Source organism: Chiroxiphia lanceolata, chromosome 17 (genome assembly GCF_009829145.1).
Source record: "Chiroxiphia lanceolata isolate bChiLan1 chromosome 17, bChiLan1.pri, whole genome shotgun sequence".
In the NCBI taxonomy this organism is placed as follows: Eukaryota; Metazoa; Chordata; class Aves; order Passeriformes; family Pipridae; genus Chiroxiphia; species Chiroxiphia lanceolata.
In genome coordinates, this window is record NC_045653.1 from 7,299,124 (window position 1) to 7,327,032 (window position 27,909).

The following is a 27,909-nucleotide window of genomic DNA, read 5'->3' on the forward strand; positions in this document are numbered from 1 at the left end:
GAAGGTGTTATGTCACTGAACAAATGGGTAAATGTAACCTTTTTATGCCTGTAATCCAACAGCCAAATAAAGGAAGAGAACAGGCGATGTAAGTTAAGTGCATTTCTACAAAGACAGCAATAAACTATTTTAACTTTTAAAATTACTCAGTGCTCTATGGTACCATGTTTGCTTGGCCGAAGTGCATTAGGGAGTACTTCCCAACGGACCTGATCTGGCTACACTAGGCCTTCACCATGAGTGTGCTGGCGTAGGCCAGGAGTGTGTGTCCTGGGGCAGAAGCCCCTGCTGGCATCCTGACAGGCACTGCCTGGGTGCCACTGTCCCTGCAGCGTGTGCCATGTGCCCTTACTTGCTCTGCCTGTCCCAAGTCACCTCAGGGTTTTTGAGCTCACAGAGCTGTGGGTCCCCAGTGCTGGTATGGGGCACTTTCTCACTCTGTGCAGAGCAGAGGGGGGGAAGTGCTGCTGTCCTGGTGCAGCTCCAGTGGAAGCAGGGACAGCTGGGATCAGATCCCACCCCATAATCCTCAGGACACCACCTTCCTAATTGTTCAGTCTAAGAGTTGTTTTCCAAAGCTGAATTTATCCAAAAGTGAGTGGTCTGCCAAAGCCTTGTTAAGGATGGGTTGCTGAAGGCCTCTCTGATGCTGAGGCAGGTGCAGCAGCAGTGAGACTGGCAGGGTGCTCACATCCCTGAGCCTGCTTTGCCTTAGTAAGGTGGCTGCATTGGACTTTCCCCAACCAACTTGGTTTTCAGATTTTGACAATTACAAAACCTCAAGAATCAGTTTTTAGAAGTAAATAAAATTATTCTATTTGATCGCGCCAGTTATCTGGTTCCTGTCTGTGAAGGTCATGGCAGGACTGGTGCCAGGAAGTGTCATGTCTTTGGCACCAGCATATGCTGCTGTTGAAGGTAATGGTGCCTAAAGCCATCCTAGGGGAAGAGGGTGCCATAGGATGAAAGCAGAGGCAGTTCAGCATTGTTTTTGATCAACCACCCTGGTGAAGTGGAAGGCACACGGTGGGCATGTCTAATGTCATCAGTGGGCCTCAGAGTAAACAGCCCATCTGGATGAATGGAAACAGCTCCTTCCTCCCTTGCTTGTATTGCGTGAGAATGCAGATCCTGATGGGGCTCTGTCCATCCTGCCCGGGGTTTTACTTACAACCATGTGGGTGACATTTATTTCCTTTTTAAGTAATTACTTTCTGGATTTGCTGTGGGGCTGCCAAAGAAGTAAGAGCCGAGCGCCGCATCCAGCGCGGTGCTGGCGGGGAGCTCAGCCTGGCCCGAGACCTGCCTTTGAAGTGCTATTGGGGCTGGAGATTATTCAGCAATTCTTCTTCCTCCCTGTCATAAATCTTTCTGAGGAAGAGGGATGGGAGGATTTTGGAGCTGGATGGAGGTGCTGGGAGCCACTGACGAGCACTTGGCCCCAGCTCAGCAGCGTTGGGGTGCCCGTCCTCAGGCAGTGGTGCCTGGCACTGCTGAACATCACCTTTTGCCTTCACTGGGGACCCACATCTCCCCCAGTCAATAGGGACACACCAAAGCTGCTGAAAATCAATTTGCTGTTGAAAAAACCCATGTTTTTCATATTGAAAAAACCCATGTGCAGTGCAGTCTGAAGTGCAAAGAGTGATGATTTTCCATTTAGCTGTCTAATTTCCTGAACGGTGGCCAAACTGCCAGGAAGCGAGGGCGCAGGCGGCGCTACCAGCACCCAGCCTGCCACTGCCGAATGCCATTCCTGGATCCCGCTCACTTTTTGCTCCGGGCTCATTTCGAGAAACGGCCACATCAAAACAACAGCCCAACCTGCCGCCTTCCTGGGTGCGAGAACCCGACTGCGAAAGTGCGGCCGGGCAGAATAATGAGCTCCGCCGGGGGGGAGAGGGGCTGTGGTGGCAGGTGGTGAGGGAAGGCTGTGGCCCCTAAAAAGGAGCCCAAGCACTTCCTTGTCCTGATGCTAGACTGGGAAAGTGGGAAGAGCTCAAAGGGTCACTGTGCTGACAGTTAGCTGAGTTAAATGCAGCGTATGAGCAGTGGGGTGTGGATGGGAGGTGGTGGCTGCCTGGCTCCTGACTGGTAAAGGTAGCACAAGGCGAGTGCTTAAATCACTTTGAAAATGCTTAAAGGTGTAATTTTTTTCTTTTTTTTTTGTGCATTGCTTGATGGAGCATCCTCTTTCACCTGCACCATGTGCCTGCCTTATGTTGTCCTGGCATGAAAGAAGTTCACCCCAGGCACCTCAGCTCTGCTGCAGCCAGGCAGAAGCCAAGGGATGGCACGAGCTGGGGAGTCACAGTGCTTGTTTTAAGAGCTTTGGTGCAGCAATGTGCAGCCACGGGGATGTGGGGAGGAGTGGCGAGGGCTGGGTGGTTTCGGCAGGGCACCCCCAGCAGCACCATCTGCTTGGCACAGGTTCTGGGAGTGGGACTGGCCTTGTGGGGCCAGACCTTGTCCTGGGCACATCCCCATGGCCATGCTGGTGGCTGACACAGCCTGGGCCACCTCCTGCCAGCTGTGCCCACATGCCCAGTCATTTGCATGACAAATTCAAATATTTTGTATAGGAAACGATCACACCAGAGCTGTCAGGGTGAGCTTTGGCTTTCATGGGCTAAAGGATGTGCAGCCCCTCTGCTGTCATGAGGAAATATCACCATAAATACTGGGGCTGGGGTCCTGGTCACCATCTGGACCAGCCCAGCCACAGTCCAGCATCATCTCCCAGCATCCCCTCCCTTCCCACCCCACAGCAGCGAGCTGAGAGACAGCCCTGTATACCCAGGCTGCCTGAGGAGCTTTGGCTGGTGCCAGACCCTCCCCATCTGCCCACTGTGGGAAGGGGATGGCTGGGGTGAGATTTCTGCCCTTCCCAGGCACTCCCTCTCCCTGGGGTGTCCCCTGTCACAGAGGCACAGCCGAGGGCTCTGCTGCCAGCAGCTGCCTGAACCTGCTCGTGATAAGGAGCAAGGGGTTACCCAGCACTACCCCCGCTGCCCCATGTTATCTGGTGACACCTGGGGAGCCCCAAGGGCTCCCATCAAGTTCTAGAGCTTCAAAGTGGCACCCCCAACCAGTGGCCATCCCCGAGAGGGAGCACTGGGGGCACTGCAGGGCACAATGGGCACTGCCAGCCCCCATGGCCGAACTCCCACAGCCCCAGTACCAAACCTTTACAGCTGAGAGGAAAAGGCTGAGCACAGGATTTATTTGCATAGTAACTGGGCTGCTGTTGGCACTTGCCCTTTAAAATAGAGTTCATAGCAAAATGTTTTTACCCCCTCACATACAGGGAATGCTAACAGCATCCCTTTCTTTTTTTTCTCTCTCTTCTGGCTGAAACTTGTTTTTCCCTCCTTTGTGCCTCTCTGAATCCTGCCAGCATAGAGATTCCCTTGTTCAGAGAGTAAAAAAAGAAGGGGGGGGGGGGGGGGAGAAAAATAGAAAAAGAAAAACTTAAGCCTGGGATTAAAAACCATCACTAAAATAGTTTGAATAACAAAGTCAACTGACTCGCCGGGAGCCCGGTGAATGCCTGTCACGTATCTCCCGGGCAGGGTCATGTGTTTCACTAGATAGTTCCTGGAAAAGCTTCTGCTCAGCCCGATAGACCTGCGGCTGCTGATACAGCTGTGCCCGTGCCGGCCCCTCTCCTGGAGGGCTGCGGGAAACTTCCTGAAGGGGGAGGATAAATTGGGGGAATACAGAAATCCCCCTTGGGTACCAGAGGCATTGGGCCTTCTTGTGACCCGAATAACAAACAGCTGTAAATGGTGATTGAGGCTTCTCCAGCATCAGCTGTCCCAGCACCCACACTCCTGGGCAGAGCCCCCTCCACTCTTACTGATGTCTTTAGCAAGGGAATTTATGCTGGGTTGTTGGGGGTTTTCTTACCTCCACAAATTTTTGCTTAGTTTTAGCTGCACAAATAATCAAAAAGTGGGACCTCGCATGAGGTAAAAGCAGAGGGTTTGTAAATTCCCCCCGGCAAAGCCCCCTCAGCCTTGTCAGACACATTGTGTGGGACCACGCAAGCAGGAGTGTGTTACTGGGGGGATTTGTACCTAAAACCAGAACCAAATAACTGTTGTTTTATCCCTTTGCTGACACCAGCACCACAAACCTGGAAACACAGAGGTGTGACAGGGCACAGCAACAGGGACGATGGCTCAGATAAGGGCACGTGGTGTGCGAGGGCAATTAAAGACTCAGATTTATTATCTGTGTCTGTGCTCAGGAGGCTGATAGTGGTGATGAAGCTGTTGGAGATGGAAAGGTTAGTGATGGAAAGGTTAGAGATGGAGACACAGAGGTGGAGAAGTCAGAGATTGTTGTCAGGAATTGAATCAATGAGACCCCAAAATCCCAGGAGCCACATAAAGCTGGAGGCCGTGGCCTTTTGTAAATCAGCCAGGAATATGTCTTGGTTTGAAAATAGCACTGAGCATCTTATTACATGTTTAACACTCAAAAGATCTTTTAAAATCAGACTCAGCTCACTTGAGTGGCTCCTGTTCAATCTCTACCTCTGGATAAACACAGGGGAGGTCAGCGACAGCCGTTTGCGGTCTCTGGTAGCATCAGCTGCTGTGTTTGCATGAGCTGCTGACATGTGAGCCCGTTAAACAAAGCTTGAGCCGTGCAAAATGAAAGTGAAATGAAATAAATAGATCGTACCATTAGTTTTCCATCAGCTGGCTTTAAAATTAGCAGGTTTTAGACAAAAACACAGTAGAACAAGCCCTCAGGGGAAGAAAAACCATCCAAAACCCACATCCTACCTTATTTTCAACAATGTACACTAGTCTATATTTCATGCCACTTTAGTAAGGTAAACCAATTTGGTTTCCTTTTTCAAGTGAATTTTATGTGTACAAAAACATTTATATTACATACATTATAAATCTGATTAGAAACATGTATCTATGAACAAACAGATTTTTTTTATCAATAGCCATGTGCATTCATATATATGTGTGTGTGAAAGAATACATATGAATGCCTTATTTCAACTGATATTTTAACTTTTATTTCACAAATCCTGGCTGCTGAAGATGCCAGGTGAATTGCAGATTGGCAGATAATTTAAAATGAGGAGCATAACATAACAGCAATGCAACAAAATTTAATGGCTGGTAGCACGAGCTCGCCTGGGGCAAAACCACGTCGTGGACTGAGCTCAGTTTCAGAGGGCTGGGAAAAACAGTAAAAAGATCCTGTAGTGATGTGAGAGCCATGGCTGGAGATGGGCACTCACAGTCCAGGGCATCCCCCATCCTCTTGCCCACTGCTGCCATACACGCTCAGGCACTTTGCCTGTGGGTGTCTGTCTGTCTGTCTGTCTGTCTGTCTTTCTGCATTCCCATATGTTCTCTTCAATCAGCCAACCATGGGCACTTCAGCCTCAGTCTGCTCAGTCCAGAACACAGATATTTTGGGCATCTGCAATCTGGATGAAAGCACCAGGCCTGCCAGCAGCTCTGTATGGGCTTGAATGGAAAAAAATATTAAAAATATCCCATCGAGTTGGGTAAAAGGCTGCTAGGGCACTGCCAGCACCTGCCCCGGCCCCTGTCCCGTGGGCAGGGAGCAGCCCCAGTCCCAGCACTGCTCTGCAGTTGCCAGCCGAGACAGAGCCTGCAGGAAGGAGAATAAATTGAATCCAAATGTTTATACCATTGGCACTGTCTGGGTCATGTGCCTAGTGAAGCTGAAGAGTGCAGGAATATTTTCTTGTAGCTGTCGAATACACTGCTAGAAATGGTTGCTGTGCAGAACATCCCAGTGTGGTGCTGCAGGAGGCTGGGGCTGAGACCTGCTCAGCCCGATGGATGGATGGATGGAGGGATGGAGGGATGGAGGGATGGAGGAATGGGTACACACAGGAGTTGGGCCCATGTTCAGAGATTGGGCCAAGAGCTCTGTGCACAGGCAGTGGGTTTGGGGACAGTTGTGGGGTCTCTGTGCAACTGAGGCACTGCAGATTGTGGGAACAGTGAGGGCCTTGGATTTCCCCTCTCCTCCTATGCACACACGTGCACATGCACACACACAGAGTTAACTCTTTCCATCCTCATCAGACATGCTGAGCTCTGTATGTGCAAGGCCCTGAGCTCCAGCACAGCCCCAGCTCCCATGGGTGTCTGCAGCATGTCCTGGATGCTGTAGGTCAGTGTGCTGAGATGCTTTAAAAAACCCTCACCCCAACCCACCAAGCACAGCCCGAGCCTGTGCCTGCTTAGAGGTCCCAGCATGGTGGTTACAACAGGCTTACTCATTTCTCCAGTGAATAAGACTGAAAGGGGAGCCCCATGGGTGCGGGGCCGGGGGCTGATAAGGAGCAGCTCCCTAATCTCCAGCCCCAGCAGCCCAGAGGACGAGGGTGATAACTCACACGAACCCTCAGCTCGCAGCAGTGGGGGTGCTGCTGTCGGTTTGAGTGTTTGCAGAGTTACACCTCCTCACCTCAGGAGGGCTTGTCTGCGGTGTTCCATCCCAGACCAGCACTCCCTCGCCCTCCCCTGGGAGCCAGTGGGAGCTGGTGGTGGTGGCAATCCCAGGGCACACACCCAGGGCCACTTGCTTGCCTGTGCACGTGATCCCCCATGTTCCTGGGACACAACCATGGGGAAAAGAGACTACAGGAGGCAGCAGCATCATCATCTGATCAATCACCCTGTTTAGAAAGATCCAAAGTTTAGAAATTGGAGGCAGGGAAGGTTCTCAGCTGCCCCATGGTCTGGGTGACACCAGGAAGCCAGGAGCACAGTGAAGTCTAGCACTCCCTTGATTCAGACCTGGGCTGGGATTTTGGCTCAGACACCTGGTTTTTATCTTGGGGAGCCACTGAACGGGCTGTCTGGGTCAGGCCTGTGGCTGTTCCTGCCCATCTCCCATGGCACAGATGGGTGCTGTGCTGGCAGCACCCAGTGCTGCTTCACCACCAGCCCCACATCACTGCCCCAGCTCACAGGGACCAGCCCCACTGTCCCCTCACGGGTCCCCATGTGCCAAACTGCACATGATAAGCTCTGCTCCAAAGCACATTTTTGTCAGAGGGTAGCAAGATAAAAATCTTAAAATAGCTCACCATGACATTCGTCAGGGTCTGTGCCACCGCATTTCCCACATGCCGCCGTCCTCTGTCCTCCCTCCCCAGCTTCAGCCGTGAACATTCCTGGGGGAAGGCTGAGTTCCTGAAATACAAAGCAGGACACGTGCAGAGCTGCTCCTGTCCCGGAGCATCAAGGTCCCTGGGCAACATGGCACTGCGCATGACATGGCACTGAGCATGACATGGCACTGCCAGCACTGTGGGGAAGACTCTGCCTCTGCTTTTGGGGTGCCCACAGTCCCACACGCCCCCTCTGCCGGGCCCCCCATCCCCATCGTTGGCTCGCTGCAGGGAGCACCAAGCCTGCTCAGTCTCTCCGAGCCTTTGGCTCCAACCAAACACCACTTGGCCAAGTCCCCAGCAAGGGAACAAAAGCAGAGAGCCCCAGAGACGGGCCAGGGAGCTGGGGGAGGGCACAGCTCCCTGCACAGCTCCTCTCCAACACTGGAAACCAATGGGGAATAAACATGAACCACCCCCTCACTGCCTTTGCCATTCCCCGCTCCCAGTGCTGCCCAGGGGAAGACTGGGGGAGCTGGTGCCAGCACCTTCTCCTGGAAAGGCCTATTTCAGCTCCAGCTCCTTGCAGGGTGAACCCACTTTTTTAACCCCTCTGGTGCCAACTGGCCAGTGCTATGCCCTGGCCATAGTCCCTGGGCTCTCACAGTGCTGCCAAGCAAGTGGCACACAAAGCTTTAGCCTTTCCCAGTTCTTAGGCACATGCTCCAACTCTCCCTCATTTTGTGTTTAGTTTTGGGCAGCCAATATCACGTCATATTTAAAGGCACAGTTTCAATTCATATCTATCTCGATTTTTTTTTTTTAATGAAAAACAAGATTAAAAATAGTCATCAGAAAAAACAAACGTTCTAATGCCCACACAATTTTTTCCAACAAATGCAAAAATGCCCATGAGAGCAACTGCTTTTAAGTGTTGAAGAATTGCAGTGGAGACTTTGCAGCACAGACACTGCACTAAGGAAATGAAGCATTTTATACAGAGAGGAAAACATGGCCCAGGTGCTGCCACACCATAAACCCCAGCTCCTTCCTGCACCCAGCTCACACCTGGCTGGTGGCAGGTGGCCCTGTTGGGATTACTGGGAAAGTCCTGCTGGCATCACCCGGCCATGCCAAGGAAAATCATGCCATTTGCTCTGCCCTGCAGTCACCACAGAGACACAGTTCCCACCTGCACTTGGGAGATGGTCGTGACTCTCCCCAGTTCAGTGTCACCTTCAGTCTTCGTTGGTCACCGTTCAGGTCCAAGCATGGGCTGTCATGGCACACCAGGCTCATTTTTTTATTCATGATACTAATCTTTTTTCATTTATGAGTAGTAAAAGCAGCTCAGCTCACTCCAATTAACTCATGGCCCTTGAATAAGTATTTTTGCTCCCACCTTGTGGTACAGATGATGGTGGGGGCTTTGTCCAGCCTGCCAAAGGCACATGCTGCCTCCTCTGCCATGCCTCACAGGCTCCCACGGGATGAGTGTCAGCAAGGCAGGATGGTGGCATGAGACGAGGAACTGGCCAGCACAGCAGCTCATCCCCTGCCACAAAAGGTACACATGTGAGTCCAGGGCCTCAGGGAATGGCCAAGTGCCTCTGGTTCCCCTGTGTGTCACAGGAGAGAGCCAGGCTGAGGACAGGTGAGTCCTGAGCTCTCAGGGATGTCACCTGCACCCAGGGACCCTGGGGTGCAAGCTGGCCTGAGCTGAGGAGCCAGCAGAGCCCACATTGACTTGAACTCAACTCTGCGGGCTGAATGGGGCTTTTGGGGGGTTGTTTGGGCTTGTGGAGGGTTTTCCCCAGCCTCTGTGGCCTCGCTGACCTCCCTCAGCAGCACCAGCAAAGCCCGAGGGACCCACATGTTTTGGGGCAGGAGCAGTGCAGCTCAGCAGCTCCCTGACGTGTTTGGGATGGGACTGTGGGGAAGCTCCGTGCAGGAATCAGTGGAGTTGACCCTGCGTGACTTTTGCTGTGTGGAAAAATCCAGGTTTCCCTGTCAGCAGCTGGGTCATGCCAGCACCAGCAGCTGCCCAGCGAGGCAGCCAGGCAGCCCTGTAGGAAGGGGCTTTGTGCCGCACCCCCATTTCACCACAGGGCTGCAGAACCAGCAGGAATCTCTCCAGCACAGGGCAATGGCTTGTCTGAACCCCACACCTTTTCTAAAAGCTGATTCACCCCAGCTTAACCAGCCCCCTGCATGCCAGAGCTCTGCTGCCCGCTGGGCTTTCTCATGGTGTGGGGGCACAGGGATGCTGAGGTCAGAGGAGAGCTTGGCTCAGTGGAAAACCACTCTGGAGAGACACAACCTGCCTGGAAAACAAGTTTTTGCTGCAGCTCCCTGTGGGCAGAGCACAGGCAGTGCTGCTGCCTCGCACAGCCTGTGCTGCAGGAGTACACGGCACAGGTTTAGCCACACTCCCCACGGGAATGGCAGCGTGTGGCATCACCACCCATGTGGGAAAGGCTCAGCTTTGTCCCCTCTGCACCCCTCAATTCTATATAAATGCTGACAGGATTTTCTGAGCAGTGTGAAATGCACATCTGCTCATGCAAAGCCGTGGCCAGTGCTGTGGTCGGGAGCGGGCGGCCGGGGAGCCCAGTGCCAGACAGCCCAGGAACCTCGCACGGGTGCCTTCTCTGCAAGAACCAGGCTGCCAGCCTGAACTTTTGGCCTGAAAGTGCTTCTTACTTCCAAAATAGCCACTCTTGCTCCCCTCCTTGCCCAGAGAGCCAGGGTTGAGCCTCAGCCCTCAGCCTCAGGTAGGCAGCGGGGGGAGCTGTGGGTCACCCAGGGAGAGCCCCCCAGCCCCTGCAGCATCCTGTGCTCGGCAAGCTCACAGAGATAAGGCTGGAGGATGATCAGTTCATGCTGTCATCAAGACGAAATAAAGCCCGGCTGCTTCCAATACCGTTTTTTTCCTTAATTGCTCTGTTTCCATGTGCCTGTGTACACCCTGCTCTTGCCAGGAAAGCCAAGTACTGATCATTGTCAGATGGTTCACACAGAGGTTTCTGTTTTGTTTTGTTTTTGCAAGGATCCAAGATGATGGGGGAGGGAGAGAACTTTTGTCCTCTGCTTAAAATAATTCAAGAGCTTTCCACTGTATACAACCAGGCTCAAGTAGACATTTGCATAACAAATTAGCTTCTCCCCAGTTTCAGCCCTGGGTGACCCCTGCTGCTCTTGCAGGAGGTGGCTCCATCTCCACCTTCATCTTCATGGTTTGCCTCTTGGGAAGGCAGGGCATAAGTTGTAAGTTTTTTGCACTTTTGTCAGTCAAGACTCTGTAAACAGCCTCTGGAACATTTCAGCAGTAAAACATTTGCTTGGTGACCAACAAATAATTCCAGGCATCTTTTATTTTGCTGTAAAAATGCCACAAAGCAGCTGACTAGTGGAGGTTTCCCTCCAAGCTAAAGCCCATTGACAGCAGGACCAAACACCAACTTTTCTGTTATCAGCAGAAATGGCCTCTCTGTGCTGGGTGTTCTCCACACAGCGATGCACAAGCACAAGCCTGAGAGCCTGCTGAGGTGCAGAAAAACCAAGCAAGGCCCCTGGAAGTTTCGCAGCATTTTTGTTTTGCCCCTGAGACAGATTAACACCTTGCTAGTTCAGATGCATAAATTATTCCAGTAGTTCTGCTGTTGCTATTCAAACAGATTTCCTTGCAGAGTGTTCCAGAGAGCACCTGTGGTCGTGGCTGAGGTCATGATTTCCAGCCCAACAAGCAGATAAAACTGCTGAGAGAGCCCGTGGCCAGAGCTGCTTTGTACAGAACCACATTGCCTCAGCCCCTCAGCCCCTCTGCTGAGAAACTGGAGGAATTTTCCAGTTCCCATTTTCCTTCTGGGAGGGAGAAAGTGGGAGAGTAAAGCTTACGTACCTTCTTGTGGCTCTACAAGGCATCAGGAGGGTTTTCATGAGAAACTGAGTGGAAGCAAATGCTATCAGAGTCCAAACAGCCCATCAATTATATCAGAATATCATACTGGGGAGAAGGGGAGCCCCAGCAATCTTGCAATAGCCTTTTTAGACAATGACTGAAAAAATGTTGCAGTTACTCATTTTGAAATGAGTTTCTGTATGGGTTAGATTTTTTTTGCATGACATCACTTTGTGGGTACACAATTAAAAAATAAATCCACAATCAGTCAGAAACCATCATCCCTCTACCCCTGCACTTCTTTTAGAGTAAAGTCTGAAATCTGGCTTTTTATATAATTGGAATTATAGAGCAAGACTCCAGAAGCCTTTGTAACATTAAACATCCACCCTTTGCACAAGGTCCTTGTCCCTTCTGGCAGGCCCTGATATCACTGAGTCCCTTCAGCCTCCACAGGTCCAGGTGGGAAGGTACAAATCCCTCCTCCTGACTGTGCATCCCAGTGGGGGAGACACTGCTCACAACCCCCCAGTCCCCCAGGGCAGGGCTGAGGGCTGAGTCTGGCTGGCAGCAGGAATATGGCTCTGCCTGGAGACCAGCCAGTAAATGCTTAATATAAGGTTTGAGATTCAACCAACCTGAGCTGCTTATTTTCCCAACAGCAAGCTCAAAGTATCACAAAGTACCACAGGGAGGTGCCGGGTAAAATCCAGGAGAAATTCTCCTGAGTAATTTTTCTTGCCTCTGTGGAACTGAGACTTTTTTTGGTGGACCCCAGCAGGCTAGACCCACATGTACCTCTCCTCCATGTGTTCCAGGACTGTTTATCCTCACCTAAAAGAAGTAGAGCCCCAGGCAGGGGGCTCCTGCAATCCATGGTGACTTGGCAGCGCCAGTCTTGGCCCCGAGAACAGGTTTGAATCACAGCTTTTTTGGCCCAGATTTACAGCAAACACCCTGTGTTCTCAGGCTCCCCTCACCCACCTGCTGCCTGATGGCTTTTTCAAACATCAGCCTGAGATGCTGTTCCCTCCACTTGTATCACCTGACCACAAAACCATCCTCCTTTACATGCAACCCCTCCCCTCAATCTCAGCAGCACCTCCACTGGGCACTGGCAAGAGACACCAAAGTGCTTCTTAATGCCCGGGCTGGCAGCCTGCACGCTCCAAGAAGGGCAGGACAGGCCCCCCCAGGCTCACTGTGGCTCACAGTCCAACCTGCCTGGCTGCTTTGGGTTTCATTCAACTTGATCAAAGCCTCAGAGACACCATATGGCCCCCAGGGATGTCCCAGGGGTTTAGTTTGCAGCACCAGAGTTATGGCTGGCAGAGGCAGGGGAGCAGCTCCCCCTGTGCTGTTCCTGAGTGTCCAGGGGTCAAAAATAACTCTGATGGCAACCGGGGTGTCCCCAGCACACATCACTGCCCAAAGTGTGGGGATACGTGGGAGGAAAATACCCAAGAGGATGCTGTGACAATGAGCGGTCACTCGGAGGCCTTGGGAATTGCTCTGGAGCCAAGTAAAACCAAGCACCAAAAAAACTGAGAAGGGCAGCAGGACCGAATTGTCCCCCTGCCTGTTCCCATGCTGGATGGCACAAACAGAAATCCTCAGGGCTGCAAAATGTTCCTTGAAACAGCCTGGAGGGCAGAGAGGAGGGTGGTGCTCTGCAGACCCCCCTGGGAGATGAGCCTGGCACTCGGATCCTCCTGTCCCCAGGGCAGGCACCGGGCAAGGGCTCCAGCAGAGCTTCTGGGAGCCACACCTGGCTTCCCCCAGCACTACCTCACTTCTGTGGTCTATTGAAATAATGGCTCCTGAAGGATGCCAGCTCAGGGTGATTGATCTCCCTTGCCAGCCAGCCGTCCCCTCAGTGGTGTTAGGGAAGGACTCCCATTCAGACATCCCCAGGATACCAAGCTCTGTGTGTGCCACCAGCAAAGCCCAACGCTGTAACAGCAGCTACAGTCATCTGGTGGTGACTTACAGGCAACACCCATAAAGTCCTCACTATACAGGGTGTTCACAGGCAGCCTTTTTCTACAGCACATGAATTAGGACCCTCTGAGCCATTTTCAAAAATAACTGAAGACCCTAAATGTCCCTTGGAAAATGCATTCCTGTTCCTCACAGTGCTGCCCCAGGGCCTGCTGTGTCCTGGTGCAATGGGGCAGAGAAGCTCTGCCTGGGTTTTTGGAGCACCCTGTAGGTTGTAGTTGGAGGGGCAGGTGGGGATGACACTGGTGTCTGCTAGGAAGAGACCATTCCAGAAGCTGCCTTCACTGCCTGCTCTGCTGCTGCATGGGCCCCAGGGATGGAGAGGCCAGTGTAACTCTGCCCTCAAGCTAAAAGAGCCTACAGCTTCCTTCTCTCTACCTCTCATCCCTCCCTGCCTTTCTTCTCCCAGGTGTTTTGACAAGCTCATTTCCAAGAACTGGTCTCATCCTGGCTTAACCGGGTGCAAACATCACCAGGCTTCTTGTCTTGGGGCATCACCTCGAAACAGAGAGCTGAGAACTGGGAAAACTGAGGCAAGTGCAGCCACCAGGAAAACCCTGCAGGCTATTTTCATATTCTTTGGGAAGGACAGAAGGGACCACTGTGCCCAGGACCTTTGGTTTGACCTGATACATTCCATGTGCAGCTCCTTGTCCTCATCAGTGCCCCATCCATGATTTTCAGTGCCATCAGGTGACAAATCCCACAGCACCAGTGCAGGCTCACCACAGGTACCAGTAGCCGTTTAAACGGTCACCAGCTAAAAAGAGAAAAAAAATCAGCAACAAAAGACCCACAAATAGTTGACTCTGTTCCCAGGCAAATAAAAAGAACGGTTTTGGATCATCACTGCTGTCCCTTTGTTTACCGAATGCAGTAACAAAAAAAGGCAAGGAAAGAAAAAAAATATTCCCTGATAGCGACAATTAATTGTGGGCAAAAGCAGGCTGGGACATGCCCGAGGGAAGGAGAGTCAGGCTCCACTCGTATCTGCTGGTGATGGGAAATAAATGTGCCCAAAAGCACTTAAAAAAAAATAAATTGAAAAGACCAGCCCTGATTGCAGCAGTTAGAAGTGATATATTCTTGGCATGGAAACAAAAAGCAAATTCATAGCAGGTTTGGAGCTGATCTTACTGGCTTACATGGGATTTTATACTAAGGTAATTCTATTGTTGGCTGGAGCTACCTGATTTATGCCTGAATAAGGTCCTGATCCTGCAAACATTTACTTATGTACTTTAGTTTTACCTTTGCTCCGAGACACCCTATTAATTTCCCTGCAGTGAGGACAGTGCCTGTCTGCAGAGCTGGGGCCTTTGCAAGAGGAAAATCTGTGTTGTAATGCTTGAAATGAAGAGGAAATCTTGCAGCAAGACATGAACTCCCACAGACACTGCCAGCCCCAGGCATGGACACCCAGGAGCTGAGCAATTGCCTCTGCAGCCCCCCTAACCCACAAGGTTCGGGAGGCAGTGGGGGAACACCCTTAGTACAAACCTGCAACTTCATCGAGCTCTCAGCGAGTCTCTGCAACAAGTCGCACAGAAGGCAGTGCTGTAACACTGAGTTCATTCTGATGCCACCCTCTCCCTCGGGCAGACCCTTCAAACGGGCTGCTAAACATAGCAGAAACCATTTGGACTGGTTGTTTCCACACAAGAGAGTGGTATTTATTGTTTAAAACACCATGTTTGCCCTGTACCCTCCCTATCAGGCAAGGTAAAAGAGAGGGATTCATCCATCAAACACTGTCCTTTGACAATGAAACTGCAGGGTTTGCTTCAAAGTGAGTAGGAGAATAAAAACCTATCTGGGCTGAGAGGAGGAGGACCAGAAGGGAGAAGCCCCGTGCTTACCACAGGAGTGGGGCAGACAGCAGCTTCAGCCCCCCAGTCAGAGAGATGTCCGGCAGAGCTGCTGCTCATGTGCCCATCACATGCTGCTAAAACCAGGCAAATGAAATAAAAAGGGGCTCTGAGTCCTGGAGCAGCTGCTTTCCTCAATGCTGCTGCCAAGCCTCCCCGAGAGCACGGCTATTCCTCGGCGCGGCGGCGAATTAATTTGCTTTACAATGGAGCCGCGGGCTCGGCGGGCAGTTGGGTGTCTGCCGCGGCGGGCACAGCGCTGCACAGCCCGGGGGGAGCGTGGGGAGCCAGGAGAACCACCTGGAGCCAGCCCTGAGGGTGCTCGAGGAGGCTGGAGGGGGTCCCAGAGCAAAGCCCCTTCGGCACGCCAGTCCCAGCCCAGCGATCTCCACCCAGCAAAGCTCAGATGCTGCTTGTGGACCACAGGGTGGGATCTCCCCCCTCCAGACACACCTGGCAAAGGGTGCCAGCAGCAGATACGAGCTGCCAAGCCTTTCATCCCAGTGTCTCTGCGAGTTAACAATAGTGGAGAAGAGCTGTGATGAAGGGCACTGTCTGCACCTCAGGGCCAGACCCGTGCCAGCCTGGGTCAATTAGCGGTTCCTTTGGCTGCTCTAACACAAGTCTGCTGGCTGTGGCCAAGGCTGGGAGCATGGGGCAGTAGTGGGTGCAGCCCCTGCCTTCAGTCCACATACCCCAGTGCTGGCAGGCACTCTGGGGCACTGGGGCTTCTGTAGAGTGAGCTCCAGGACACTGCACAGGGGGAAAAACGTCTGGGCAGCCCCATTGTGTGGTCACAGCAGTGAGGCTGCAGGATGGGGCTGGAGAACACTCCCAAGGGCATCAGTGCACTTCCAGAGCAGCTCCTCTGAAATGGGCTTTGCTTATGCTGTAGCCTGGAGGACTGAATATTGCCTCCCTAGAAAGATTTAAATATACTTAAAATTAGAAGGAGGAAGTGTTAGCAAAAATTTCATACTTTTGGAAGGCAGCCGGTTCGTTAGCATTACTTTAATGAGGCTCTAACCTCACTGTAATGCTTTTATTAATGCTTGTTGCTTGCTGAGTGCCAACGGCTTGGCTCCTCTCCGACAGCCCGGCTGGTCCACAAAGAGAGTGGTTTAGGGGTCCTTTGAAGCAAAACGTGAGCGCATTTACAGCACAGCCAGGACAAACGACAGTTGGTGAGATGAGACAGCCCAAAATTCACCAGATGGTGCCCAGAGCAGGCGATGCAGCGAGAGAGCGAGAGCAGGGTGGGCAGGAGGGGACACAGGAGGGAACAAGCGAAGGGAGAAGACAAAATGTTCGTTATGCCACCGGCCCCACTGACACCATTCCCGTCGGCTGCAGTGGGGTCAGGGTGAGGGCCAGGACAATGAGCAATGACAGGGCATCAAAGCCTCATGTGCTGGAGATTTGGTGACAAGGGAAGACAGGGGGAGCTGCAGGATCCAGGAGGTAGGTCCCAGTAGCTGAGCACTCAGCCTGCTCCCCCCTCTCTACTCCTGCAGATACCTTGTGTGCTTTAAGATCACAGCTGCGTCCAGCCCAGAGCTCACCAGAGACCCTCTTTGGCCAACTGTGAGTCCTTAATCCAAGCAACTTTCAAACACTCATGGCATCCATACCCTAAAAGCCCCAGTGTGACTGTGGAGGGATAACCTGTGCCTTTGAGGTGCCCCCCGCACCACTGTGGAGCTGGTCTGCCTCAGGGAAACCCAGGAGAGGATGGAGTCACTCCTCCAGTCCCTGTGCCCTGCACATGCCCTTGTCCATGCCCCTGTTGGGGACTTTGACCCCCTCAGCCCTGCTCAGCCATTGGAGCCCACCTGCTTGCGGGGTGATGCCCAGACACGCTGGGCACACCTTTCAGATGTGGTTGGGGACAGAAGGACAAGGATTACCCCAGCAGCTGCTGGGACACACTCCCCCACACCTCCTGGGAGGCGAGGTGAGCATACGCCGTATGTTTCTCCTCCTGTTCCTAGAAACACTCTGAATAGAGGGATTAAAAATTACCCACTGCAGCCTGAAACAACAGAGCCAGGGTGCTGGCTGATATTCCAGCACAGCGGAGAACAGGTGGGCTGCTGCTTCCATGATGAGCAGGAATGGGAACAGCTTGTTGGAGAGCCTCACTGTGACTGCCCGTGGGGCCACCCCTCCCAGAGCCACTGCTCAGCCAGAGCCGAGGCATCAAAGGCACTCCCTGCCACCTCCCTGCTCCAGGCTGGCAGCTCCCTGCCACCTCCCTGCTCCAGGCTGGCCAAGAGCCAACGCTGTTTCCCAGCAGCACATCCCAGCCTGCGGCGCGGCACATCCCCATCCACGCGCTCACAGGTGGGTCTGGCCCAGGCTGAGCCAAGGTTTTTCCTGCACACACGAGGTGGGCAAAGCAGCAAAGAGCTGGACTGATGCTGCCTCAGCACGGGCTCACTGGAAAACCCTCCTCACTGCTCAGAGGTGCCTCTGCACCCTGGAACGTGCTGAGAGGGACCCCCTGCCAGTCCTGGAATCACAGCACAGAGCCAAGTCCAACCAGGAGATGGGTCTGGTGTCTCACCGCTGTCCAAGGATGATTTCAGAGACAAACAGCGAATCCTCAGCAAAGTTCAGTGCCACATCATAATCTTGGCTCTTCCTTCAACTGAAATAGACTTGTCCTTTTAGTCAACAAAAAGAGGGAAGATAATCCAGAGAAAAGAGGAGGAAGCCAGTAAGTTGCCAGGGCACAGAGTGATGGGCTGGGATCAGCTGGGTAAAAATAGGGCAGAGCAGGAATGACCAGGGAGAAAAGCTCCTGTTCTCAATATATTCTGCCTAAATGGCAAGGCAAAACCATCAAATTAAAAAGTGACTGAACAAGAAAATTTACAAGATATTTTTTTCTCCATGTAACCTGACAGATTCGAAGCCAAACATGGAAATTTCTCAGGGTGCTGATGTGCATTTTTCATATTAAAGTGTCTCTCAAAACTGGCCTGGTTCTTGTGAAGAAAAAAAAACAGAGAGAGAAAAGGAAGAGGATATTTTCAAGTAAAACTAGGTTTGGGTGCAGACATTTTTAAAGTGACTGCTATAGGCAATTGGGAAATTAGTAAAATAAAAATGTTTAGTCAAATATTTTTGGCCAAAATGTGTGGGGGGGTTTGTTGGTTTTTCTTTTGTTGTTTTTTTTTATTATTTTTTTTAATAAGACTTTGATCCAATGATCTAAATTCATTAGAATTCAGAATAAAGCAGAATCTAGGAACGAAAAGGAACCACAAAACAAAATAGGGCAAAACGGAATGGCAAATGCTGTGCAATTTTCATCTGGAATTTACAGCAGCGTCTAAAGCTCAGTCACACCAGACAGTAAATGCTTGTTCCAAGCACAATAAAATAATCCCAGAATAAATCTTTTTAGTTTCTGCTGGCCCCATCCAAAGCTTTCCCACACTGACAGTGAGACCTTGCAGGTCTGCTGGGGCCCAGGCGTCACTTTGCACACGTGAGCAGTGTCATCCTGGGGCACTGGGGCTGCCAGCCCAAAACACCACATTCTGGTTCCTGTGGTAAAATACGAGAAACTTGATATTTTAAATGGATTTTGTCCAGTTCATAAAGCAGAATCGTGCTGTCCTAGTCCAAAACAGAAAAATATGTTAAAAACTGAGCACAGCTGTAAACAAGATGCACGTTGGCAGGGATCATCACCCTGGCAAGGGATAATTGTTCTCAAGTTCAATCAAGGTAGAAGGTGGGGATTTGGAAGCATTGCATCCATGGCACACTTCCCTGCTTTGTCACATCACACTAAACACCCGATAAAAGCTCCCTTTGAAGAGGAGCCAAGTCTGTCCTTGCTTGGCTACAGAGATACTGCACTGGCTTTGCTGAGCCACCTTCCAGTTGTGCAGAGCATTTGTAAGAGCTAGAAAAAGGGTAGGAGTGAACAAAAATGTTGCAGTTCAAAGAACAGTACAAAAGACAGAGCAGTAATTAATTATTGGGGTTTGCCTCTATTTTTTTGCCAGCAATGGGATAAACAGACCGTTGGTAAAATGTATTATTAAGGGGCCTGCCTACTCTACAGATTTGAATATGTGTCTTTAAATATCCAAATATCACTTGCTATCTCCAAAATCACTAGATTGGTAAGAAAATCAAGAGATTAAAAAAGAAATAGTAGTAACAAAGAGTTTTCTTTTGTGTCTTTCGTTCTGAGGTGTTAGTCTGCCAAGCTAATTTCAATAGAAACTCAGTTAAAAGAAAATAAAAAGGGAAGGTGAGACTTTCCCATGATTATACCAGAAGTTCAGTTTCCCAGGAAAGCGAATCTGTAATGTGATGAGATCACTTCCAGCTGATGAATCCGAAGTCTGTTTTTAGAAGGCTAAAAACAACAACAAAAAAAATAAGATTAAGAAAAAAAGCAGCACCCAAAAGCAGATCACTTGCACATTGGGTATTTGGGCCCAGCCAGAGCATGTGAAGTATGTGCCATCTCCCCTGCTTTCCAGTTAGGGCAAAGTGATATTGGTCTTCCTTAGAGAATTCATACTTGGGCAGAGATGTGAGTGGTGACTGATCTGCTGCCTCTGCCACACAAGGAGCTGCCCAATTTTCTCCTTGTGACAACCCTTCAATTTGTCCTCTGATGTGACCCACACCCCAGCCAAGAGCAGGACTGGCTGGAGGGCAGTCCCACTCCAGGGCTTTCCTCCTGGCAGGCACGGAGGAGTCACTGTCCATCACTCACCAGCCGGGGCACAGGGAAGGCAGGAGCTCACCCCTTTCTGCCTCTCACATTAGCACGGGCTGATGGAGATATCATCTTCCTCCTGCCTCTGCCAGCAGCCCCACCCCAGAGCCCAGTGCTGCACAAACAGCCTCTGCCCACCAGCTCCCTTTCAGCCCGTGCCCAGTTCCTCCAAGCAGGTGTTGTTTGCTCTCACATCACAGCCCTTGTTTGGAGAGGAGGTGACCACAAAAGCTCAGCGTCGTTGCTATTGATTCTCAGCCCTGGTTTTGTTGCAACGATCAAGTGAGTGGCAGCAGGTTGGTCCTTCGACTTATTTTCTGCTGGATGGGGACATCAAATATTTGCTTTCCAAAATATTTGCAGCAGCTCCACTACAATTAACAACATCAACTGAAATGTTCAAAAAGGGTAGGGGAGTGCTCCTGTGCCTTTGCTCTCCCCTGAGCTTTGCTAAGATGATCCAGAAACTCTTGGGCTTCATTGCTTTGCCATGGAGTGCATCTCATGGGCAACACATATGATGGGCTTCCCTTTGGTTTCACTGGAAGATGCCTGCAGGACTGGATCAGAGACTCCTGTTTCCTATTCCATACCTTTGCAGCTCTTAGGGAACAGCTTTCACTAACATGATGCAGAGCAGTTAATGGACTCACTAAACCAACACTATTGCAGCAGAACAACTTAGGCCTTGCATTTCAGGAACAAAACTGCCTGAGGTTATGTGCTAATTACAGACTACTCCTATCATTCTAGTTTACACTGCAGGACACCATCCAAACCACCAACCAGAGGAAGACTGTCTTATCTTCGATGTGAGGAAGCTCCAGCTGTGATTGAGCATGGATGTTGCATTCAAGGTGAATTTAGGTAAGGGCTCCACTTTAAATGGGGAAGCCTGAGCCAAGACCTCCTCTGTATGAGCTACACAGTCTGTTCAGTAGCTGGCATCAGTAGCAGAGTCACCGAGTGAGGTGTCTCCATCCGAGACCTCCAGAAGTGCACTGAATCCCAGATAAGTTTTCCCTCCTTCAAAACACTCACATAATGGCCATATTTCAAGAGCATTGGAATTTTGGAGGCAAAACTCTCCATTGCTGAGATGCGTAAAGGCCTTTTTGCTCTGAGGGACTCACAGTGTCTCCAGACGTGGCAGAGGCAGTGGGAGAGGGGTTTTCTTCCAGGCAGGAATCATTGCTCACTGCTGCAATAGATATTCAAAGCCACAAATCAGCATAAGCTTTGCAAAAGGGAGACACCTACACAAACCACGGGATTGCTTGGGACTGAGTGCTGCATCCATAAACCTGCTACTGAAATGTCATTTACCCACAGGGGGAAACATGAGATGGCAGAGAATGGGTCCACCCAACCAGGCAAGTCTGAGATAGAGACTCTGGTGAGTGGGTGCAAGCCATGGCAGTCTCCTCCCCAGCTCTCACTCCTCTTCATCCCCTCTTCTGGATGACTGACAACAGGCAATCATTTAGGAGGGGATTTTAACTCAGTGCAATCGATCACTGAGAGGATCAGACCCACAGAGCTTGCAGGGTGTGACTCAGTGCTAAGTGCCTTTTATTCTGCAATCTTCTAGGCAGAGACTATGCTTTTGGCTTCATGTAGTCTGCAGTTTCTCTCTTTTCCTTCTTCGTTTTTTTTTTTTTTTTTGCCCCTTGTAAAGACTTTGCTATGTCAGAATCTGTCAAACAACTCCTTGTGCCATGTTTTCACAAGAATCCTACTTGCTGGCCACTGCCAAGCTCCCTTTTAAACAATACTCAGTGAAGCATTGCACTGCCTGTGCTCTGCTCTCTCATGCCATATTTAGACAAAAGCCAGGGAATTCCCTGCCCTCCATGAGGGCTTGAATGAGCGCGTTCTTCTCCCACCTCAACTAAAAATCTATGTGCTCTCATCAGCCAGGCCTTCTACCCAGCTTTATTTTTAATTTATTTCACACTTTGATTATCTACCTAAAAGTCAGAAGGGGGGGGGGAAGGAAAATGTAAAGAAAAAAATTAAACAAGTAAATGTGACCAAAGACACATTCTTAGTCCCACTTGGTGCATTCCCAAAGAGGCCAAAACCCAGCAGCAGTGGAAACAAAACACCCAAGCCCCACACTGACACACGTGGTAACAAAACACCCAAACCCCACACCACCCACCACCCGACTGCACAGCTGACAACAGCTGGATCATGGCCACAGGTGGCCTTTGATGCTTTGGCCCAGGGTAGGCAAACAGCAAAGCTACAGCTGATATTGATGCAGATTTGACAAGGGGGGGTTCTGGCAATGCAGGAGGACCCAGAGCCACCTGAGTCACTGGGGCATCAGATTCCCGTGGAGCAAAGGAAACCCCCCCATCAGCAGGACACAGGGCAGGGTGTGCAGAGCCAGAGCAGGGAGCTCTGTGATTGCTGCACACACAGCCCTGCACGTTCCCATTCACACTGGCAAAAGCTGGAGTGTGAGGGCTCTTTCCTGACGCTGCAGAAGTCAATGGGGCTGCAGATCCTTCTGGAGCGGCTATTGAAATGCCACATTCCAGAGCACTGTGCTAATCGCTTTCAGCCAGCCCTCCAGCATCACTCCACTCACTGATGTTTAAATTCTTTGCCATACTTTTGTCCGCAGCCCATGGGCCCCCCAGATTTTCTGACATGTGGCTCTTCTGCTCACTGCCAAGTCTGCTGGGAGAGGATGTCAGCCTCACAGGACCAAAACAGATGCTGTCCATGCACTAAGTCTGTTGGAAAAGCTTCAGATAAAGGCTCGTCTGCCCTCCTACCCTGCTCCACAACACTAAAAAATATTCATTATATCTGCCCCACGAACCTACCTCGGAGAAAATTTGAATCCTGAAATTGAGAGTCAGAGCATTGTTGAGTAGAGTGCACATGGCCTGAAACATGGGATGAAATACTCTGAAAAACAAGGTAGAATTTGCACTACATTTTTGTTTTCATATATATACATACATATAAAATCTACCACAGCTATCTCAAATATATCCATAATGCTGGTAGTGATGATGGTGACCTTACTGCAGACTGGATGCAGACAGGCACCTTTTAACTGCTGTCATTTAATTCAGTTCAGTGTGCCTTGAGCTGACATCATAACTGAGGCATCACTCAAGCCTTGACTAGCCCAGTGCTCCTGGTGTTATTGCTGCTGCTGGGAGCATTCTGGGGACAGTGAGAGAGGAAAGAAATGATATGGACAGAGCTATAGTGTTATGAAATGCACCCTTAGGATCATACGTTCAAAAGCACTCAGTTCCCATTTAGGAACCTAAATGAAGTTGGCAGGATTTCAGAAGTGCTCAGCATCCATCAGCTCCTACTGAGAACATGCTGAGCTCTTCTTAAAATTGTCAGAGAAAAACAATTCAAAGATAAGAGCCAGCTTGTGGCTTACAACTAACATCATTTTATGGGTCTTCTGAGGAGTTTGGCAAGAGCAAGAATAGCTGCTTTCACAGATATTGTATATGAATCCACAACTCGAAGCATGGGGTCAGCTCTATAAGCAGTCACCTCACTGGCTGCCTCTTGCAAGAGCTCTGAACCCCAAGGAGAATTTTCCACTTTGTGTCAGAATGATTCCTTCATAGCTCTTAATAAGTGGGAGTTTGCACCTGATCATGCCAGGAGCAACGACATCAGCGGAGATGAGAAGGACCAGTTTGAGTACCTAACAGCTCAGAACATAACCCACAGTGCTGCAGGCAGGACAACTGTGAAAACATCTGGAGAAGTGTACTAATTTAGTCTTAACTTGTATTAGTTTTTGACATTTAATTAGTAGCAGAACTAAATGTCAGTTGGTACCTTTTGTCTTTGAACGCCCAAGAGCTCTTTGCTCTGAGTGAGAAAGATGCTTTCTCCCAGGGGTGACACAAACAGTTTGCCTCACATAGTCATGGCTGGGCCAACACCATGGGAACCTTCAACAGACTGGAAGATCTGTCAAATCTCTCCAAACACTTCCAGAGGCATCAATCCAGCAAAGAACTTAATCACTGCAGCAGTATCACTTGCCCTCCTGGAACCACTGATCTATTTAAAAGAGAGGCTGTGAATTCAAATCCTGCTCACAGCTCCTCCAGCCCTTGAACCAGCTGAACCTTGGGACCAAACAAAAAAAAAAACCCAAAGGACAGCAGGTTGTGTCAGGCTTCAGCTCACCCAGGGATACATTACGATTCTTGAAGGGGGCTAAGAACAAATTCTTCTTATCAAGATCCTCTTTTTCACAGTGTCCTTCATCTTACATTGAGATTCCAGAAGTTATCTTCCAGGTAGGAGTAGCTTGCTTATCCTTACTTTCCAGGTATTTCAAGGGTTACAATGCCTGTCTGCCCCTTAGCTTGTTATGTTGCTGGATCTAATTCCACAGAAAAACTCCAGAGATTCTTCTGGGAACAGCAGGAGCCGAAGGATCTGATGAATCTTGCTACAAATAGGTCCCTTGACTCACCTTGGTCTGGGAGGTGGGGCTGTAATTCAATCTGCTTTCCTAGATGAGGGTGCTACACCTCAGTCAGAGCTGCCATAGGACACTACCACTCACAGGATTAGGACAATACAACTTTTTTTTTTTTCTCTTTTAGCTTAGGAGAAGTTTTGTGTTTTTTCAGGTCAAAATCCCATCTACTGAAGGTGGAGGCAAATGTATTGATTCCAGAGAAGCCCCTGCTCCTAGCCCAGCTCAAAGACTTCGAAGAGAGATTAAACATTGTGCAATCAAGCACTGCCAGACTTTACAAACTCTGGCCATGTTGATTTGCTTCCTGACATCTCGACATGAAGGCAGAACAACAGAAAAAAGCATAGCACTATTTTCCATTCTGACTAAAACAAGTAGTCCAAAATATGCATAAATTTAATTTGTCACTCCTCAAACATAACGATTCATTATGATTCATTACTCCTAAGTATTCGAGCTCATTTTCTACAGCTAATTAACCTTGTAGGCAACACTTCACTCAACAGAGGATCACTTTATTCCCACAGGGAAGGCTGCACTCTCTGCTGCCTTCTACAGAACATGCTTGCCAAGGTTTGGTCAAGGGGCCCTGCTGCCCTTTCTCTCCTGAATTTGCTGAACAGGGACAGCCTGAGAAGACTCATTTAGAAAGAAATGGAGAATTCTCCCTGTCAGTGAGCAGCATGTGCCCAACCCAAACACAGTCTCTTTGGGAGCCAGTTGACCATTACTGCAGCCACTGGAGGTTAACAAATACTCATCCTCTGCACAGCTGAGCTTTGCTCAACTAGGCAGGAGAGAGGAGGGTGAGAAGGAAGATAAAGACATTAACACCCCTGGAGCAGTGAGAGGAATGGTGAATAGTGCAGCTCCCTGGGATGATGCCCTGTCCTAGGGAAGCCAGTGGCTCGCACAATTGTGCGGAGTTTGGACAAGACCTTTAAGTCTTTCTCTTGGTCCCTTTTATCCCCCGCTCAGATTTAAACATCCTCTCAACTTCTCATGTATATTTAGACCAAAGAAAAACACCATTAAAATGCCAAGGAGGCTTTCATGACAATAGTTTTGTTATATTAAACCAGCTCCAATTCTAAACTCTGCTTCTGTGAAATTACTCATTGGACAGAACACTTTAATCCTGAATTACTAATTAAGTGCTGCTGTCACTGTCAGATGATTGCTGTTTTCACAGGTCAACCACAGCAGGAAGGGGAATTTTAACAAAACATTGCCTGACCCCAGGGATTTACAGGCAGCTGCTTCTGCATTAGGCACCATGGTATAAAGTCACACATTCTTCATTATAGAAGTCTTCATAAAGTACCAGTGACAAGACCTGAGCACTGCTGCTGCTTTTGAAACACTAAATGCCATTTCACTGCTCCCATGGATGTAGGACAGCGCAGCCCGAGCGTCACCCAGTGAAACCCAAGAGCTGTGTCCATTTTTAGAACCAGCCTGCCTGAAGATATGTTGCATTATCTGGGCAACACGTAAGGGAACAAGATGAACTGCAGCTCCCCCAGCCACTTATTTACCTCCTGTTTAAACAGAGCCTCTGCAGCCGCTCCGCTCCCCTCCCGTGCACCCACTTACTCGGCACCTCGTGCAGGGCTGCCACTCTATTTTTAAAGGCCTGCTGCTGGCTTTCATCTGAAGCTGCCTGATTTATTTTTTTTTTTAGCTCCTGTACTCTTTAAACCTATTTAAAACATGTTGGTAGATAAAAGTAGTGAGGGGACATATAGCAAATGCATCATGGTTAGCATTGCAAGAGGAGATTAAGGCAAGAGATACAACCCAAACAGAATAAAAAAACATCTTAAACTCAATGATTAGGGCCAAACAGCAGCTGTCCTTGCTAAGAGAAGCATCTCCCATGTACTCAAAGGGGGGTTATTTGAAGACTTTAGGGTTTGTTCTGGCAGCAAACATGCTGGGGTGCTCACAGTGAGGAGGAACAGCGACTGACAGCTGTGAGGAGTCCTGTTAGTGCATGTGGTCCCTGCAAGGCATTTTGAAATTGTCCAGGGTTTGCCAGGGGGTTAAAGGCTCTGCTGGTTCCAGTTCTGAGCCAACACGAGCAGCAGTGCAGTCAGTGGACTTCCACAGTCACACAGGTGGAGGAAATACTGGTAGGGGAGTGTCCAGCACTGTTCTCTGTGCAGGAAGGTGGAAGGGTGCCAGAAACACATGGCATGAAAATCCACTGTCCCCCCCCCATAGCTGCAGTTGTGCCCAAACCAGGATGCACTTAACACCCTTGAACAAGGAGACTGGCTTCAACCTTGAGCCTAAAACCCCCAGCAACTCTCAGCAGTAGCTAGAATGACACTGTTGGGGCCATGAACACTGACAAGCCACTAGATGTAAATAGGGATGATGGTTGACTACACTGATACATTACCAACAACATTGAAAACCACTTCCAAAACTTCACATTTTCGTAGCTTGGAGATTTTTTACCCCATGCCTTTGATCTCCAGTTTTCTTGGCTAATATTCAGATGCCAGGCTCTGTCACCACTCTAGAGCTGCCCTGAGCACCCTGCGGATGCTCCTGAAATTCCTGACACACACACCTGCCTCTGCTGCACTGTGCAGGCTGAGCTCAGCTCCATTTCACATTCAGGACATCTCTGAGAACTGGTTGAAATGAGGACTCAGTAACGCTTCCATCAGATGCTGATGGGCCTTTTTGTGCCAGGAAAATGGATGTGTGCAACAACAGCAAAAGTGCCTGGAAGTATCCCAAAGCCTGAGTGAAATGGGGGAATGTTGAGTGGCATCAAACAAAAGGAGAAGTGATTTAATCTCCACAGATGGGGAGAGGGGAGCAGTGTCAGGAAAAGCAGGAGAATGAGATTAGCTGGGCAATAAAACAAAAATGAGCAAGAGGTGGAGCGAACTGTGCTGAGATAAGAGGAGGTGGATTACAGGGCTGGCAGATGGAAGGGGAGTAGGCAGCCAAACAGTGAACAAAAAACAGGTAATAAATCTGGAAAAATTGTCATCAACAATGTTAAATACCATTTCCAACCCATTTTCTCCAAGGAGGTAAGTGGTTATGGCAGGGGGATGTACAATGTACAGTGAAACCCTGTGCCATCCCCTCAGGGTGCAGTGACCCTACCCTGTGACCTTCAACCCTGGCCACTGCAAATGGCCACCAAGGTGTGTTTGGTTGGACTCTAAACTCTTGCAAGACAGCCAGAATGCTTTCTGACACATGGATAAAGCACTCCTTTAATACAAGAGGTGAAAGAAATTGCTTCTTTCTGGAGGGTCTGACCATCCATTTGACTCAGGCTAATTCAGGAAAGCGACACATCGTCTGCTTTGCTGCTAAGAGGAGCATTTCCTCAAGCCTTGCTGGAGCACATTAGGCTGGGTATCTCAGTTCCGGATGATAAGGCAGCTTTTATCAAGAAACCCTCATTAATGCAGTTCAACTGGCAATAGGTGATTGATAACAAGCAGACATTTGACCGCTATTTAAGTCATTAAGCCCTTGACCACCGAGTTTTTGAGGATAATCTCTAGAATATCTTTGGCTGTGTCATTTTAGAAAAGCCATGCTGCAGCTTTCCAAATCTGTCATTCCCCCATGAATCCCTCAACCTTCCCATCACCACAGGTGGATCAGTGCCTGCTGGCAATATCTATCTCAGTTCTCCCTATCTCAGGAGGATACTTGAAATCATTTATTTGTCACTGTACTTTGAGTCTGGGAGAGAAACAATATTATCTGGGTACTTAAGAAAAAAAA

General features: G+C 49.8%; 1 long non-coding RNA gene across 1 annotated transcript; it reads right to left on the bottom strand.

Annotated features, from left to right (window-relative positions):
* Nucleotides 1–131: 131 nt before the first annotated feature.
* On the bottom strand, nucleotides 132–27,887 carry LOC116795322. Its single transcript, XR_004360021.1, has 3 exons — nucleotides 17,151–27,887; nucleotides 8,532–17,118; nucleotides 132–7,211 (listed from the first exon to the last, which is right to left on the bottom strand). It is a non-coding gene; the product is annotated as an uncharacterized LOC116795322 (long non-coding RNA).
* Nucleotides 27,888–27,909: the final 22 nt, after the last annotated feature.